Source organism: Macrobrachium nipponense, chromosome 13, assembly GCF_015104395.2.
Source record: "Macrobrachium nipponense isolate FS-2020 chromosome 13, ASM1510439v2, whole genome shotgun sequence".
Lineage (NCBI taxonomy): Eukaryota > Metazoa > Arthropoda > Malacostraca > Decapoda > Palaemonidae > Macrobrachium > Macrobrachium nipponense.
This window is the reverse complement of record NC_087206.1, coordinates 76,716,866-76,737,353: the sequence shown is the minus strand read 5'-3', so window position 1 is coordinate 76,737,353 and position 20,488 is coordinate 76,716,866. Positions and strand designations below refer to the sequence as shown.

The following is a 20,488-nucleotide window of genomic DNA, read 5'->3' as shown; positions in this document are numbered from 1 at the left end:
GAGAGAGAGAGAGAGAGAGAGAGAGAGTTTAAAAAAACTACTGCATGCCATATGACCCATCACCAAGAGAGACTTAACAAGCGCAACGCTAGCCGAGGTCACACGGTTACGGAGATCAGACGAGAGAGAGAGAGAAGAGAGAGACGGAGGAGAGAGAGAGAGAGAGAGAGAGAGAGATTTCAAAAAACTACTGCATACCATATGACCCATCACCAAGAGAGACTTAACAAGCGCAACGCTAGCAGAGGTCACACGGTTACAGGAGATATGAGAGAGAGAGAGAGAGAGAGAGAGAGAGAGAGAGAGAGAGAGAGAGAGAGAGAGAGAGCGCTTGCAAGACCAATGCTGTACAGCAGCTGAGGACACTGGTATTGATCGCACCGCATGGCATCCATTACAAGCAGCTCTCTTTGGAAATTTGTAAATGACGGAAAACTCTAACGTACTCCATTACCTGAGAGAGAGAGAGAGAGAGAGAGAGAGAGAGAGAGAGAGAGAGAGAGAGAGAGACGAGCTTCTCTGCTTTCATGAAACACGAGAGATTTTATTGCTACATCGTAGGCATCAGCAGGGTAACTGCAAGCAAGCAAGCACCCGCATGCAAATAAATACACAGGCCTATACGTACAAAATAAATATATATATATTACATATATATATAGTTATATATATATATATATATATATATATATATATAATGATGAACTAACTTGATCACGAAGTATATAAAACGTGATGCCATGTATAAATAAAGGTTTTTGCCACGAAGGAAAAAATGAAAAAGCGAGATAGCCAAGTACTTCAGTAAAGGGTCCAACAGGACCGAAAGTACTCGGCTATCTTGCTTTTTCATTTTTTCCTTCGTGGCAAAAAACCTTATATATACATATATATATATATATATATATATATATATATATATATATATATATAAATAGAGAGAGAGAGAGAGAGAGAGAGAGAGAGAGAGAGAGAGAGAGAGAGAGAGCACCATAATATTCTTTATAAGCTCGAATTTGTTCCTTATGAATACGGTTCATCTTCTGGATAATAATAATAATAATAATAATAATAATAATAATAATAATAATAATAATAATAATAATAATAATAAACCTCTTTAACATGAGAAATTAATAAAGTTGAGCTTCCAACATCTGAAAACCAGATAAGATATGGATCTCTCTCTCTCTCTCTCTCTCTATTGGATGTGCTTGAAGGGAATGGACTCGAATTCCAGGTCAGTGAACTAAGGCAAACGCTGTTGTGCCCTCTTCTCTCTTCGGGATAATCCCGCTTTGACTTGAACCGTCGCTTCGAGAGAGAGAGAGAGAGAGAGAGAGAGAGAGAGAGAGAGAGAGAGAGAGAGAGAGAGAGAGATTAAGCTACAAATGTCCTTTCATATCCAATTCGCTCTCCCTCGAGGAATTTAGTTGATAATAATTTCTTCGTCCTCTTGTGGATTCGAACCAGCGCGCAGAGTAGAGAAATCAGGACTTCAGTGACGCCTCGTTGGCCGAGTCGGTAAGACGACGTCACTGAAGTCCTGATTTCTCCTCTGTGCGCTGGGGTTCGAATCCACGTAAATTATTATCAACTAAAATTACCCTTCGGTTAACACACATATATATATGAAAATATATCAATTCAGAGGTAGAGTGAATTGGATATTAAAGGACATTTGTAGCTTAATGCATACTATATATAATATATATATATATATAATATATATATATATATATTATATATATAATATATGCACACTAATACCGATAGCTACACTTACTACAATACAAAGCATTCGAATCTTTCATCATTACTCTTGAAGGTTACTGTACGAGAAGTGCCCATACCCTACGTACCTACAGCTTCAATCTCTATCCAAATATTGTTAGAGCCAACTTACCTGAAAGAGAGAGAGAAAAAAAATTCTAAAATATGAAAAATTGATTTTTATCAATAATTTAGAGCGTGATGCAAATTCATATATGTGGCTACACATTTTCATGTAAGATGGCACCATTAAAACACAGGAATCAATGAGGTATCAAGCTGAATAATACTTGGTGGCAATGCTAAAATTAGGGAAAGGAATAATAACTGGTATCCGGCAATGCTAAAATTAGAGTTAACAATTTACCAAAATTCTGTGAACTACATAATAATTTTGTCTGCCCTGAGAAAAGTTATCCACCAGCTAAAACCATCAGAAATTTATCTTAGTAACAACTACACAGCAATTCGTTTAAATAATAAATGTTTAATAAGGAACATATTATAATAATAATAATAAAAAAAATCTGTCGCATTGCGAATTCAGTAAATAAATTGGGTCAGTGATTAGGTCCAGAATGTTGCCTTAAAACTCCACTACACACACACACACACACACAGAGAGAGAGAGAGAGAGAGAGAGAGAGAGAGAGAGAGAGAGAGAGAGAGAGAGAGAGAGAGAGAGTTCTCAACAATACGGAAGAGAGTCAGCCTGCTCTCTCAGTCAAGTTTCAAGTAGGGTCGATTCTATAAGGACGTATTCGTCCTGAGCTGAATATGAAAGACTTCCATCTTTTGTTTACCGTTGGGAGGACGGTAATTTCTTCTTCTTCTACTTCTTCATAATAATAATAATAATAATAATAATAATAATAATAATAATAATAATAATAATAATAATAATAAAGTTACGGACTCCAAAGGAGGAAGGATGTAACCCGGAACCTCACAGTATAGAAACCACCCAGTCGAATAGGATGACTGTGAAAGAAGAAAAAAAAGGGAAATAATCACTGAATATTTGCATACCGTAAATTTCTCGCAAACTAAAAAAGGAAGAATGGGAATGGAACTGGAATGGGATATAGAATTTAGGCCAAAGGGAAATTTACAATAAAAAGGATTGTAAGGTGTGACATGAATCAATTCTTAGGAGAGGGTGGCCAGCAAGATGGATGAAAGGGAACGGAGCTCCAGTAGAAGGAATGAAAGAGGTTGCAGCAGCTAGGGGGCCATGGAAGGGACGCTGAAAGAACCTTAAGTAATGCCAACAGTGCTCCGCATGAGGAGCACTGTCGGCAATAGCCCCTACGGAACGGAAGAATGGGGAACAAAGCAAGATGATAATTCGATGTCAATCGCTTCCGTATATTTCACAATGATTCAAAAGGTTGTACGGAAATTACAAGCTGACATAAATTATATGAAAACTACAAGCCGAAATAAATTATACAGAAAATACAAGCTGAAATAAATCATATGAAATTTACAAGCCGAAATAAATTGTAAGGAAACTACAAGCTGAAATAAAAAATAAGGAGACTACAAGCTGAAATAAATTATATGGAAACTACAAGCCGAAATAAATTATACGCAAACTACAAACCGAAAATTATATGGAAATTACAAGCCGAAATAAATTATATGAAAACTACAAGCTGAAATAAATTATATGGAAACTACAATCTGAAATAAATGTCTATATGGAAACTACAAGCTAATATATATTTTACGGAAACTGCAAGCTGAAATAAATTATGTATAAATTATATGGAAACTACAAGCCCAACTAAATTATGCGAAAATACAAGCCAAAATAAATTGCATGGAAACTACAAAGCTGAAATAAATGACTATAAGGAAATAGGCCAAAATAAATTATACGGAAACCACAATCTGAAATAAATTATACAGATACAAGCTGAAATAAGTTATACGGGAAATACAAGCTGAATCAAATTAAAAAGGAATAACAAAAAAGCTGTAAGGAAAAGAAAATCAATAATTAGAAAAAGCAAAAGCTGAAAAACTCAATTATACAGAAAATGCAAAAATGAAATAATTATTACAGAAAATGAAAATGAAAATCAATTATACAGAAAATTGCAAAATGAAATTCAATTATACAGGGAAAATTGCAAAAAAGAAACTTCAATTAATAAACAGAAAATGCAAGCTGAAATCAATTATACAGAAAATGCAAAATGAAATCAATTATACAGAAAATGCAAAATGAAATCAATTATACAGAAAATGCAAAATGAAATCAATTATACAGAAAATGCAAGCTGAAATCAATTATACAGAAAATGCAAAATGAAATCAATTATACAGAAAATGCAAGGCTGAAATCAAGATTATACAAAATGCAAAATGCTGAAATCAATTGATACAGAAAATGCAAAATGAAACAATTATACAGAAAATGCAAAACTGAAATCAATTATACAGAAAATGGCAAAATGAAATCAATTTATACAGAAAATGCAAAAGCTGAAAATCAATTATACAGAAAATGCAAAATGAAATCAATTATACAGAAAATGCAAAATGAAATCAATTATACAGAAAATGCAAAATGAAATCAATTATACAGAAAATGCAAAATGAAATCAATTATACAGAAAATGCAAAAGCTGAAATCCCAAATTAATACAGAAAATGCAAAAGCTGAAATCAATTATAAAGAAAAGAACAATGCAAAATGAAATCAATTATACAGGGAAAAGTGCAAAACGCTGAAATCAATTATACAATAAATGCAAATGAAATCAATTATACAGAAAATGCAAGCTGAAAGAATTCTATAACAGAAAAGAATGCAAAAATGAAATCAATTATACAGCAAAATGCAAGCTGAAACAATCAATTATACCAAGAAAAATGCAAAATGAAATCAATTATACAGAAAATGCAAAATGAAATCAATTATACAGAAAATGCAAGGTGAAATCAATCATACGGAAAATCCAAGGTGAAATAAGTTAGATCACATAGCTAGAGAAGAGTTTTGATGAGCATGATAAAACTTGCCAGCAACCTGTAACCACAGCAAGCTGCTCGTCGCAGCAGCAGCAGCAGCAGGTGTTAAAGACGACGCGATACAATTTGTCTGAAGGCGTGTCTGCACGAACTTCTCTCTACGCTCCCACCTCCCACCCTCCCCCCCTCCCCCACCTATCCTCCCTCTCCCAACAACCTTACATTAACGAACACAGATCTTCATGGCAGTCTTGACGAAAGCTTTCAAAGGAGTCCCCTTTCTGCTCGTAAAGACAGTATTGCTATTTAATTCAGTCATCACCTGTTGCAAGCATGCAACCGGCATGGGTATGATCTACACTACAAACTTTATACGTCTATCATATATCGCGTATTGACAGTAAAAAAAAAGGGTTTGAAAGTAAGATCTGCACTGGCGGGGGATATAAAAAGAGTATGGACAGACTGACAACCGCCAGCTGACTTTAATAATTAATTTTTAAAAATGCCAATTAGGTATGCTTATGAGTCACCCATGACGTAAGCTTGGTTATCTCAGTATCGTTTTTTTTATCAGCCAAATAAACAGTCAACGAGGACTGATTAGCGGTCCCATCTAAATCAATAAGAGATTCGGATACTTAAAAGTAAGCTTATGCAATCCCCATATAGTAAGGTACATTCTTATCTTGTCTTGGAAATATTGGATAACGCTCTCCCTCTCTCTCTCTCTCTCATATTTCCATGAGACTTCACGGAATATTTCACCAGAGGTAGATTAATAGTGCCCAAAACTATACCAGGAATAATAAGGAAAGCACACAGGACATTAATCCACTACGCACCAGCATCGATAATGCAGCGTCTATTCAATGCGTTGCCAGCTCATCTGAGGAATATATCAGGAGTGAGCGTAGATGTGTTTAAGAATAAGCTCGACAAATATCTAAACTGCATCCCAGACCATCCAAGATTGGAATGACAAAATATACCGGAAGATGTACTAGCAACTCTCTGGTAGACATTAGAGGTGCCTCACACTGAGGGACCTGGGGCAACCCGAACAAAATGTAAGGTCTGTAAGGTAAGGTAAGGTAAGGTCTCTCTCTCTCTCTCTCTCTCTCTCTCTCACACACATATTTCCATGAGACTTCACGGAATATTTCACCATTTTCTTCTCTCTCTCTCTCTCTATTTCACCATTTTCTTTCTCTCTCTCTCTCTCTCTCTCTCTCTCTCTCACATATTTCCATGAGACTTCACGGAATATTTCACCATTTTCTTCTCTCCCCCTCTCTCTCTCATCTCTCTCTCTCTCTCTCTCTCTCTCTCTCTCACATATTTCCATGAGACTTCACGGAATATTTCACCATTTTCTTCTCTCTCTCTCTCTCTCTCTCTCTCTCTCTCTCTCTCTCTCTCTCTCTCTCTCTCTCTCTCTCTCCAAAATCAGTACTCGAAGAGCTCCTTAATAAGTAATGCACTGACAGTACTAAACCTCAATAGGAATTAACAACTACCATCCACTGGTTAACACACTGAAACAGGAATGGTCCTCAGGAAAGTAAGATGGAAGTAAGAGAATATGAACGGAGGTACAGTAAAATGAATGAAAGGGGTTCCAGCTCGAGATCGAAAGGACGCTACATACAACCTTAAAAAGTAATGCCTACAGTGTACCGTATGAGGTACACTGACTGCATTACCTTCCTACGGAGCAGGCTCTAAAGATGGTTCATTCTCACGGCTATAAACGAAAAGTCACTATTTGTGCTGTTCTGAAGAGATTCCACACATTATTTTTTTTTTTTTACTCATCATGAGAAGATGAATTTGGAAGGTGGTCAGACCTTGCAAAGACCTTTTCGTGAAGTGTTGAAAATGTATGAAGGTCAGAGCTGCTTTTTCATGACGAGCTTCAAACATAAAAGACGAAAGTAGTCAGACCTCGTTAAGACTCTTGGGGTGGCAGGTCTCCGTTCCCAAATATTAGCAGTTATGACTTGGACCATCGATATGGATTGTCTCTTGTTTGTCATTTTTTCATCATAAGTTGTGTTGTAACACAGATCCTCCACATTCACGATTAATCTCCAAAGTTCCAGAGGTCCCTTATTCCTCCTCACAACGATGTACTGTGGAACAGCCTCCCTCAGTATATCATGCAGTTGGAACTTCGAACGTTCAAGTCAATTACCACTGTGGGCTTGTTCCTTACGAAAGGGGTTACAACAACAACAATAATAATAATAATAATAATAATAATAATAATAATAATAATAATAATGAGCTTTTGTAAAGTGGCTAGACCTCTCATGGTCTTTTTCACGAGGAATTTCCAAGTTAAACTGATTTAATTTCGTGGGGTGTTTTGAATGAAGCCGAACAACTCCAATAAAAACACAATCAAGCTTTCCTAAAAGTAATGTAATCCTCCTGATGCTTTTATATGCCAAAATAAAGAAATAGATTTTTCATAGATACAAGTAATCTCTCTCTCTCTCTCTCTCTCTCTCTCTCTCTCTCTCTCTCTCTCTCTGCGTAACAGAAATCTGTCATTCCATACTTACAACATTCATCTGCATCGAGAACAAATAATACGACAGCCGAATCACCTCTTATCTCAAATCATACCCGTCATTTTAAGATAATTGCCATTATGTACATTTACACTCGAGTGGTGACTAAGTTAAAAAAAAAAAAAACAGCCGATTATGAGTGAACGTACTTCACGCTAATAGTCAGGGTGCGATTAGGGTTTACCTATCAGCGTCAAGGTAGCAATATACTCGACAAAAGCGAAGTGATTATGAGTCACGGGTTCTCCCTGGACTGTTCGTTCATGGTCGAATGATACATTGTGCAGAGTTCACACCAAAGTCCAAAGTACGAAGTACAAAGCACGATTCTGCAGCAACGCCCCACGTGAAGCTTATCTTATCGACAGAGCGTTGATTATAACATTCTTATAACGAATGATACTCTTATTATCGAAGAATCTTACGATACTATAATGGACGTCTGTTCGTCTGTAATTCAATCACGGCCAAACGGCTGGTACGATGACCATGAAACTTAGCAGGGTTATAATGGGGACCCCTAAGATGGCTTATAATGGGGTTTCATCCTACCTCCCCCCCACCCACCGAAGGGGGTGGGGGTGAGAAAGGATTCCCTGAAATGGAGCTGATTGTGTCCGTGAAACGGGGCTGGTTGTGCCCGTAGACTTATTAACTTTACGAATCACTTGTATGAAGCAGCAGATTAATGTGCCTTTAGTAAGGATTGGTAAATTACTAGTATATAGAATAGAATAGGATAAAGAATTTCGGAAAAGGGCCAAGCGCTGGGACACTTACGAATACGATGAAGGTCATTCAGCGCTGAAATGGAAACTGACAGTGCGAAGGTTTGAAAGGTGTAACAGGAGGAGAACCTCAAAGCAGTTGCAATATGACACAACTGTTAGGTTGAGGAAAGTACAAAGGGGGTACAGTAAAAGGAATGAAGGGCCGATGAGACGCTGCAAGGAACCTTGAGTAATGCGTACAGTGCGACACGTGAGGTGCACTGATGTCACTAACCCCATACAAGACGAAGAACATTATAAAAAATAAGAAATATCACACTTGCGCGCATAACATCATCGTATATAAGCAAAAATACCTTAAATCGTCACGCAACGGTTTTTTTTTTTTTTTTTTTTTTTTTTTTTTTTTTTTTTGAAGGATTCGACGTCAAGGGAAGACATTTTCTTCTCTGGAAATATCAAATTCGACCTTGTAATATCTTTCGTATCTCACTTTTAACTATTGCTTAAAAAAAAGGATATCCATGGGAAATGCACCACAATTTCTTTCGATGCAATTTTTTTTTTTTTTTTTTTTTTTTTTTTTTTTGAGTGAAATTTCGGCTAAAGATCAAGCGCTGGGACCTACTATGACGAGGTCACTCAGCACTGAAAGGGAAATTGACAGTAGAGAGGTTTGACAGGTTAGCTGGAGGGAAAAACCTCGCAGTTGAACCATTAAAAAAATCGTTAAGAGAGGGTTGAGTAAAGCAAGATGGAAGAACGAGAATACGAACGGAGACAGTAAAAATAATGAAAGGTATTGCAACAGCTAAGGGCCGAAGAAGGGACGCTGCGAAGAACATTAAAGTAATGCCTACAGTGCACCGCATGAGGTGCAATGACGGCACTACCCTCCAACGGGATAAATTCTGTTATCTTGTCTGGTCTTGCTTGTATTGTTTGTTTGTTTGTATTGTGTGTTTACGTTGCATGGAACCACTGGTTAGGTCTTGCTTGAATACCCACAATCTATGAAAGCATGAGGCACTAATCGACACTTTGATGGTGGCATTTTATTAGCAACAGACCCATCTGTTTGGCCAAAACTAAAACACTTCCAAGGGATTCAATTGACGCCCCTGAAATGCTAACAATTTAGGCAAACCAAGATTTTAAGCGCATTCTAACATGTAAATATCTGAGCTGCTTACATTGCACGATCAGCAAGTCTAGTTCCAATACTCACTGTCATGGTCCAGGAATTTCAGTGTGTGTGTGTCGTGTGGGGTTTTTGATTTGTGTTTATTTGGTTTAAGAATTTAGTAGAATTTGGCTTTGATGGGTTTGGGTAATGTGTTTGCGATTGGCGATAACCATTCACATGTGACTTTTGACAAAAAGAGATGGCTTTGTTGATAATGATGGTGTTCGTGCAACACACAAATAAATAAATAAATAAACAAATAAATAAATGAGTTTCTGTAAAAGTGCTTTCCCGGAATACGCTTGTATCTTACAGTAACAATCAAGGATTATATATATATATATTGTCTAGACTTTCGAACGCTTAAACGTTAAAACAATAAAAAAAAGACAGTTTATTTATAAAACAATGGAATGTTATTATGTAAAAGTTTATCATGATGTGAATTTCTTAGCCACTTGACAATATTCTATCTATCCAAGAACTGCCATCATGACTACACGTGAACGCTTTGGCTCCCTGCCAAGACCCTTGCATAATCAACTATTTCAGAACGCTAATGAGTCCATTTGTAGACTCTCAAAGGGATTCTTGAATGAAATGAATTAGGGCAGATGGCCAGCCAGATGAGAGAGAAAGAGTAAAAAAAAGGAGGCTCCCAATGTTGGGAAGAAGGAACAAGTCAAAGAAACAAATGCACTGCCGAAAACGGTACCCAAGGACGACGACGTACCAATGACCTCCCACTGCCAAGGACAAGGTCCATAATTCAACCTTGGCCAAGGACTTCGTGTACACGAAGCGTCAATAGAGTTTAGGCCAAAGGCCAAGCACTGGGCACTATGAGGTCGTTCAGCGCTGGAAAGGAAATTGAGAGTAGGTAAGTTTGAAAGGTGTAACAGGAGGAAGATCTCGCAGTTGTACTATGAAACATTTGTAAGGAGAGGATGGGTGGCAGATGGAGTAAAGATAATATGAATGGAAGTACTCTAAAAGGAATGAAATGGTTGCATCTAGGGGCAAAAGGGACGCCGCAAAAACCATGAGTAATGCCTACAGTGGTCCCCGCGAGGTGCACTGATGGCACTACCCCCGGCCCCCGGTGGTCAAAACTATGGGGTCGAAGGGACGGTGCAGAGAATTGAAATGTACCGCTGCTAACGGTGTATCCAAGTAGGACGTACCCATGACCACCCATTGCCAAGGGCAAGGTCCTCAGGACGATCCTAAGGACCAGGGTACAATTCTGCATTATACAGTGTCTGTGATGGAAAATTCTCAAGTTTTGTTATGGGATCCATCACACTTTTTTCTTTCGCATATGGCTCTGGCCTAAATTCTATATATATTCGATAATGTTGTCAAGAGTGAATAATCTGTCAGTCATACAAAATGCGATCGACTACCCATTTCAAATACTCTCAAGTAGAAGCCATTTCCAATCACGAGCCGTTTTAGCTATTTTGACCTTATTTTATTTTTATTTTTTATAAAACTATAAAGTTGCTGATATCCAAGGACAATTTAAAATCATTTGACCTTGAAATGTTAACAGATAATACGAGCCCCTACATATCATATAAGGGGTATGATGCACTTTGATGGTACACACATTATATATTCAACGACACGTTTCAGAAAGATCACGGCCATTCATATTAATTATTCAACGGAGTTACCGAGAATAAACTTCATTCCTAGAACAAGACAGACTTTCGACATCGCGTGAAAAGCTGTCTTCATTATGTCTGGACATTAGAGAGACTGAATGATATATCAAACCTCAAAATAAAAATAATAAATAAATAAATAAATAAATAAATAAATAAATAAAACAAAGGGAGCGTGATCCGACCTCCAGCTTTCTTGGAGCGCGTGCTAAAATCTACGGTCAACTAGAGCATTGTTTCACCCGCAAAAATTAAAATAAATACGCTAAATTTTATTAGAAATAATTGTTCTGTGCTGTTTAACATGCTCAGTTATTTTTAGTAATTTTCATTCTAATAAAAAATTGTTAAGTATCCTATTCTAAAACTACTGTATCTTTAACTCTATACGGAACACCTTTTTCAGACCTTTTTAGGCTTTTCTATAGGGCTTACCTAAACCCCCGACAAGACCAACAACAACAAGAACAACAACAAAGTAGTTTGTTGGCTTACTCCCCGAGAAAGCGAAAATATCTTATTCTTATAACAGCACCGAAGACAAGTTACAAATTCGCTCGTCGAAGCTGCTCTTTTGCATACAAAGATCGAAGCCGACATTACAGAAATATATATATTCATTTCTATTACTGAAAAGCTGTAAATTATAACTATATTAACTTCTATTACTGAAAAACTGGAAATTATAATAAACATATTCATTTCCATTACTGAAAAGCTGAAAATTATAATAAATATATTTCCATTATTGAAAAGCTGGGAATTATCATAAATATATTAATTTCCATTACTGAAAAGCTCTGGAAATTTAATGACTATATTCATTTCCATTACTGAAAAACTGATAATTATAAGAAATATATTCACTTCTATTACTGAAAAGCTTAAATTATAATAAATATATTTCCATTACTGAAAAGCTGTAAATTATAATTATATAAACTTCTATTACTGAAAAATTGGAAATCATAAGAAATATATTCATTTCTATTACTAAAAAGCTAGAGATTATAAATATATTCATTTCTATTACTGAAAATATGTAAATTATAAACATATTAACTTCTATTACTAAAAAGCTGGAAATTATAAGAAATATATTCATTTCCATTGCTGAAAAGCTGTAAATTATAATATATTCACTTTTACTACTGAAAATCTGGAAATTATCAAAAATATATTCATTTCTATTACTGAAAAGCTGGAAATTATAAGAAATATGTTCACTTATATTACTGAAAAGCCGTAAATTATGAATATATTAACTTCTATTACTGAAAAGCTGGAAATTATAATAAATATATTCACTTCTATTACTGAAAAGCTGTAAATTATAAATATACGTATTAACTTCTTTTACTGAAAAGCTGGAAAGTAGAATAAATATATTCATTTCCATTACTGAAAAACTCTGGAAATTGAATTAATATATTTATTTCCATTACTGAATTGCTAGAAATTAAAATAAATATATTCACTTCTATTACTGAAAAGAAAAGCTGTAAATTATAATATATTCATTTCTACTATTGATAAGCTGGAAATTCTCATAAATTTATTATTTCTATTACTGAAAACCTGGAAACGATAATATATTCATTTCTATCAATATATCTTCAATGAAAGGTTATCTGTAATGAAACTAAAACAATCATTTAGCTACTACTCGCTTAAGAATACAATGGACTATAGAATACATAGGTCAGAATATAGAATTAAGGCCAAAGGCCAAGCGCTGGGACCTCGGAGGTCGTCAGTCAACGCAGAAACGAAAATTAACGGTGAAAACCTCCATTGCCAGGAGAGGGTTGTGGAAAGTATGATGGAAGAAAGACAATACAAACGGATGTACAGTAAAAGGACTGAAAGGGGTTGCAGCAGGTCCCTAGGGGCCTAGGTAAGGGACGTTGCGAGAAACCTTCAAGTAATGCCTACAGTGCACCGCGTGATGCGACGTGTGCAACACTTTCGTCAGCACTGATCCACCTAAGCTAAGGACTGACACTCTCTGTCAACGCAGTGTTCCGGATGTTCGGCCTCAGCAGGAGAGAAAAAAAAAATAAATAAAAGGAAGATGGCAACGTCACGACCTAAGGACGAACGAACAAAGGCGATAGAGAATGATGGAAAGGAAGAAGAAGAAGAAGAAGAAGAAGAAGAAGAAGAAGAAGGAGTGAGGAGAACCAGTGGCTGTGGAGAGCAACGGAGAGGAGGAATGTCTGTGTATTGATTAGGATGCTGCCGGTGGTAGAGAGAGAGAGAGAGCGAGAGAGAGATATTTCGACTGCATCATGGAACCCCTGGAATTTGAAACAATTCCGCGACGTTTTTAAAGATCGCACACACACACACACACACACACACACTCACGCAAACAATAAGGGCTCTTCTACGTAGGCAGATTCTCTCTCTCTCTCTCTCTCTCTCTCTCTCTCTCTCTTCTCTCTCTCTCCTCTCTCTCTCTCTCTATATATATATATATATATATATATATATATATATATATATACATATATAATAATATATATATATATATATATACATATATATATATATATATATATATATATATATGTATATATACATATATATACACACATACACACACACAACACAAAACACACACACACACACACATATATATAGTATATATTAATATTATATCTATTATAAATATATATAACTCGTACATATACTACATATACATATATATATATATATATATATATATATATATAATATATATATACCTACAGGAACTAATTAAAAACTGGATGGCATCTAGAAGGGATATTTATTCAGGAAAAGTTACAAGCCTGTAATCTTTTTAAATAAATATCTCCGCTGGATTACCATCCAGTTTTAATGAAGTTCTAAGAATAATAGTATATAATAGCTAATATATATCTATATATATATACAATATACATACAACATACATACATACATACATACTAACATAATATATATATATATATATATATATATATATATAATACTATATATATATGTATATACGGGTTTAAGAGTATGCAAGAACATCTGTGAATTTACTCTTTTCTTTGTTTTATTCCAAACTTAAAAGCTGGTCGATTACACTGCAGATGTGGCCACAGTCTGCCTTGCCTGGAGGACAATAATTCTATGCTGGGTTTCTTTCCACTCTCTGTAGAGAATGGATTCAAAACGCTTTCATTGCAGAAAGGAAGTGAGATTCTCTCTCTCTCTCTCTCTCTCTCTCTCTCTCTCTGTGTGCTGTTGTGTGGATTAGACACTTCAATCAATTACAATAATAATAAGTAATAATAATAATAATAATAATAATAATAATAATATTATTATTATTATTATATTATAATCATTATTATGATTTGAGCCTTGAAATTCCACAGTTCTATTCTAATATAATATATTATATATCATATAAATAATAATAATAATATAATGGTATATAATATATATATATATATATAAATCAATAATATATAATATATAATATATATATAATAGAATAATATAATAAATATAATATAAATATAATATAATATAATATAATATATATAATATAAATTATATAATATATAATATAATATAATATAATATATATAATATAAATATACTATAATATATATAATCCTAATATATATATAATAATATAATAAAATAAAAAAGGCCCATTAAAACACTGGTATAAAGCTGAGGACTATATTTCGGGGGACTAACTTCCACCCTTATCAAATAGTGAATCACTTCTTGGTAAGGGTGGAAGTCACTCCACCGAAATATAGTCCTTAGCTTTACACCATAGTGTTTTAATGGACCTTTTATACTTGAGATGTATCCTGTTTAAACAGAAGAATTTATTTACACACACACATACATATGTGCGCGCGCGCGCGCATTTTCACCTAGTTTTTAGCTATTCAATTACACCTGCTTAAAATCCATTGTTATCATAATATTCTAGAATTTTATAAAATTCTAAGAATTACTTCTTCACTATGTGAGAATACAGGATTTGCGCCAAAGACCAAGAGCTGCGACCTAAAAGGAAGGAAAAGAGAATATGAATGGAGGTACAGCAAAAGGAATGAAAGGGGCTGCAGCTGGGGGCCTAGGGGACTCGGCAGAGAACCTCGAGTAATACCTACAGTGCAACGCATGAGGGGCACTGACGGCACTACCCCTCCAACGGGGTCATTCATTAAGACCTGGAAATCCTCTCGTGAAATTCTACTAAATCAGGTATACTGAATGTCTACGTCAAACTCCGCTCGAACCTTTTATTCCAGTTATGAAAACAACCTTCAATGCAAACGGCAGAAGGTTCTACTTGGCAAACTCCCAAAAACACAGCTTTATGGATAATAATTTACCTTCCTGCTTTCATGCCATACGCGACCTTGCATCATAAACGTCATTTAACCGGTAAATATTTTTTATTTATATAGATTTTTGGCATTACGCCAAGCACTGGGGCACCTAAGGCCATTCAGCGCTGAAACGGAAATCGACAGAAAAAGGTTTGAAAGGTGTTACAGGAGGAATACCTCAAAGCAGTTGCACTATGAAACAATTATTGTTAGGTGGACAGTAAGATGGAAGAAAGACAATATGAACGGAGGTACAGTAAACGGAATGAAAGTGTTTGCAGCTAGGGGCCGAAGGGACGCTGCAAAGAGCCTTAAGTAATGCCTACATTGTACCGAAAGAGGTGCACTGACGGCACTACCAACCCCCTACGGGGTTAACCGTTAAAGGAAGCCTGCGTTTTTCTACTAAAACGCATACCAGTGTCATTAAGTTTATGAAGTTTTTATCTTGAACAAATTTTGCATCATTCCATTGGTAACAAATCTACAGTGGATTCTATTAAGAGGTGTTCTTGAGTGTCCCTTAAAATAATAATAATAATAATAATAATAATAATAATAATAATAATAATAATAATAATAATAATAATAATAATAATAATAATAATGGATAAGTATCTACACCTGAAAACAGAAATAAGAAGGATATGGGATATGCCAGTGGAAACTGTACCCACAATCATAGGAACACTAGGCACGATCCCAAGATCCTTGAAAAGGAATCTAGAAAAACTAGAGGCTGAAGTAGCTCCAGGACTCATGCAAAGTGTGATATCCTAGAAACGGCGCACATAGTAAGAAAAGTGATGGAATCCTAAGGAGGCAGGATGCAACCCGGAACCCCACACTATAAATACCACCCAGTCGAATTGGAGGACTGTGATAGAGCAAAAAAAATTAATTAAAAAAATAATAATGATAATAATAATAATAATAATAATAATAATAGTAAAGGTCCTGGTTGTCTAACTTCTCAGTTCCAGAGGACCTTAATTCCCCTCTCACCGTTGGATAGTGCAATAGGAACTTTTACAGAAGTTCAAGCAAGGGTGCAATGCATTAATACTCAAAATACAATTCCCCTTGTATTTTAATAATTAACTTACATTTTTTTCATTGAATTATTTATTCGTTATTTTATCTGGTTCTCTAACAACTGCTCTCATTCTGTATTTTCCATTAGCTTAAGCTACTTCTTTCTAGTTAACGCCATATTCTTTGGAAGCTTGAATGTTAGGTCAATGCTCCATGTGCTGGGCTTGTTCCATATGAATAGACTTCATCTTCTGAATAATAATAATAATAATAATAATAATAATAATAATAATAATAATAATAATAATAATAAAATGAAGAATTTCACAGTGGTGTCGATGTACATCTACAGGGTGTCCATAAAGTCCCAGTGCCATTACAAGCGATAAATACTTGTCATGGTGCTGAAACTTTATAGACACCCTGTATATTTTAGAAATATGGAAGAGATAGCTTTCAAGAACCTGCTCGACTGTCCTCAGTTTGACTGAAAACGCTACAGTAATCTGGTAAAACCTTAACTACTAAATCTTGCCTTCTTCAAATTTACGACCGGTTGTCGTCTTCTGTTAACTACATGTTTAATTTTTTTTCTTTATTATACCTCAAAGACTATTTAAGTGTTTTCTGTCAGATTGAGAAGGTGAATCTAGCACGTTCTCGAAAGCTTTCTGTTCTATATATATATATATATATATATATATATATATATAATATATATTATATATATATATAAAAGCGAATACGCACAGGAAAATGATAGGCAGAAATCCTTGACAATGTCTTTGTAAAGACTGAAGCGCTTGGATTTCTACCAATCATTTTCCTGTGGTATGCGCTTATTTAATGAAGTCACGTGTATGTACTGTGATTTTTAAAGCATATACGTATATGTATATATATATATATTATTCTATAAATATATATATATAATATATATATAATATATATATATATATATATATATATATATATATATATATATATATAATATATATTAGTGTACATCAACACCACTGTGGATTTCTTCGCCATTTTAGTGAGTCGTGCTACTGCGAGATTATCATGGAATAAAAACTAACAAGAGAGTTCTGGGCAAAGGCCAAGCAGTAGGACCTACAAGGCCATTTAGCGCTTGAAAGGAAAATGCGAGTAGGTAGGTTTGAATGGGGTAACTGGAGGAAAACCTCAAAGCAAGACGAAAGGAAGATAATAAGAAATAAAAGGAATGAAAGGGGCTGAAGGGAAGCTGCGATTCTCGGTAATTCTTCCTCGTTCGAGAGCATCCCCCCCTCCCCCTCCCCTCCCCCGCCCCACCCTGCCACCCCTTCTCAGAAATTCATCTGAAACCTCAAAATACCTTCTCGAGAGATTTTGTGGACGATGCTGGCAAGAATGAACAACAAATGCCAGTAGTCTCACATCGCCGCTGGCGCGAAAATAAATATATATGCTCCAATCGGCCAGATCATAGCTTCCTGGCGCACTGAACGTTGGCATTTGGGAAGGATGACTGTTGCAAGTATTTGGCTCCAACGTAATTATATATATATATATATATATATATATATATATATATATATATATATATATATATATATATATATATGTGTGTGTGTGTGTGTATATTATAACACGACGCTCGTGAATGCAGAATAATAATTCTACCCTACAACATCCCCTCTATTCCCAGACTGGGTAATATTTTTTTCTCTCTCTCTCTCTCGTCTCTCTCTCTCTCTCTCTCTCTCTCAGTATCTATGACGCAACGTCAGGAATAACTCCCTCCACCCTTCCCACCAACTCTCCAACCCCGCCCACACGCCATTACCGACCGAGCAGAGACACGCGTGGGCGTGAAGGCGCCTCTTCTGTCTTTAAACTCTAGGCCAATTTGACACATTGATATGATAACTCACGGAAGAGAATAAAATACAGAATTTAGGCCCAAGAGCAAGCAAACGCTGGGACCTACGAGGTCATTCAAAGCTAAACACGAAGTTGAACAATCAGGTGGTCTGAAAGGTGTAGCAGGATGAAAACCTTTAACAGTTGCCCTATGAAACAATTGTTAAAGATGGTTAAGGAAGGTTAAGATGGAAGAAAATACGAACGGAAGTACGGTAAAAGGAATGATATATAACTTATAGACGGGGCTTGGAGTTTCGTTCAAAACGTGGGCAACATGAACGTTTACCTCAGACAAGAAGAAGTCGATACTTCAAATTATTTCTTTGTTATTTGACAGCATATATGGGTCGCGTTCACTTGGTATTGATAACCAACCATTGATGATTACTATCATACAATGGAATGGAAATCAGTAGAGAGTCTTGATTTTCATGTCCCAACGCCAATTATTCGTTTTTTTCATGAAAGTCCCAACGCCAATTATTCGTTTTTTTCATGAAAGTCCCAACGCCAATTATTCGTTTTTTTCATATCTCGGCAGATTAAAGTTCGGTCACTAAATAATCGAATATCTCTCGATTCCAACCGAGAGAACTGCTGTCAAAACAAACCTCTTGAAGATATATTTCCAGCAGTTGACAAACCTCTTGAAAATACTTTTCCAGCAGTTGGAACCTCTTTGAAGATATATTCCCAGCAGTTGACAAACATCTTGAAGATATATTCCCCGCAGTTGATAAACCTCTTTGAAGATATATTCCCAGCAGTTGACAAACCCCTTGAAGATATATTTCCAGCAATTGACAAACCTCTTGAAAATATTTTTCCAGCAGTTGAAACCTCTTTGAAGATATATTCCCAGCAGTTGACAAACCTCTTGAAGATATATTCCCAGCAGTTGATAAACCTCTTTGAAGATATATTCCAAGCAGTTGACAAACTTCTTGAAGATATACTCCCGGCTGTTGACAAACATCTTGAAGATATATTCCCAGCAGTTGATAAATCTCTTTGAAGATATATTCCAAGCAGTTGACAAACTTCTTGAAGATATATTCCCGGCAGTTGACAAACCTCTTGAAGATATATTCCCAGCAGTTGATAAACCTCTTGAAGATATATTCCTAGCAGTTGATAAACCTCTTGAAGATATATTTTCTGCAGTTGAAAAACCTTGCAGAGATATTTCCAGCAGTTGATAAACCTCTTGAAGATATATTTTCTGCAGTTGATAAACCTTGCAGAGATATTTCCAGCAGTTGACAAACCTCTTGAAGATATATTTTCTGCAGTTGATAAACCTTGCAGAGATATTTCCAGCAGTTGACAAACCTCTTTGAAGATATATTCCCAGCAGCTGACAAACCTCTTGAAGATCGTCTTTTGTTCTGTTATGTCTTGAAAAGCGAAACCTCAACGAAAGTGGTTTGGTTTAAAACAATTTTACCGAAGGGCTTATTAATTTCTGATCGTAGTTACATTCTTAGCATTCTTCTGATACGAAATCAGTCTTATTTATGTCAACAAAAGTTATGTAAACTCTGTATCACTGATATATACAAACTAATTACGACAAATTATATTAGACTTAGTCTCCGTCACGCTCTCCTCCTCACCTGAGAGAGAGAGAGAGAGAGAGAGAGAGAGAGAGAGAGAGAGAGAGAGAGAGAGAGAGAGGGGGGAGTATAATGCTCTTGACTGATATCAATGTGAACTTTGAAAGAGAGAGAGATAGAGAGGGTGGGGGCTTGGAGTACAATGCTTTTGACTGATATCAAGGGGGGGGGGGAGCTGGAAGTACAGTGCTCTTGACTGATATCAATGTGAACTTTGAAAGAGAATTTCCTGTAAAGGCTGCATTGTATCATTGTGAACTTTTGAAACTAATCTCACCAAACAGAGCGACACCACTTGAAGGGCAAATCTCAAGTAAAAACTGAAGTAGACTACATGCAAATAACGCAATATATCAATACATGCAAATAACGCAATATATCAATAGAATAGAATATAGAATTTAGGACAAAGGCTAAGCACTGGTACCTATGAGGTCATTCAGCACTGAAACGGAAACTGACAATAGAAAGGTTTGAAAGGTGTAAGAGGAGGAAATATGAAAGAAAAAGAATATGAGAGGAGGTACAGTAAGAGAAATGAGAAGGGTTGCAGCAGCTAGAGGCCCCTACGGGACGTTGCAAAAAGCCTTAAGTAATGCCTACAGTGCATCATGAGAGGTGCACTGACGGCG

At 35.7% G+C, this 20,488-nt stretch overlaps 1 protein-coding gene across 1 annotated transcript in view; it reads right to left on the bottom strand.

Moving 5' to 3' along the window:
- LOC135225863 (abhydrolase domain-containing protein 2-like) overlaps positions 1-20,488 on the bottom strand; it is a 77,170-nt gene that overhangs the window by 42,752 nt on the left and 13,930 nt on the right. The window lies entirely within an intron of this gene.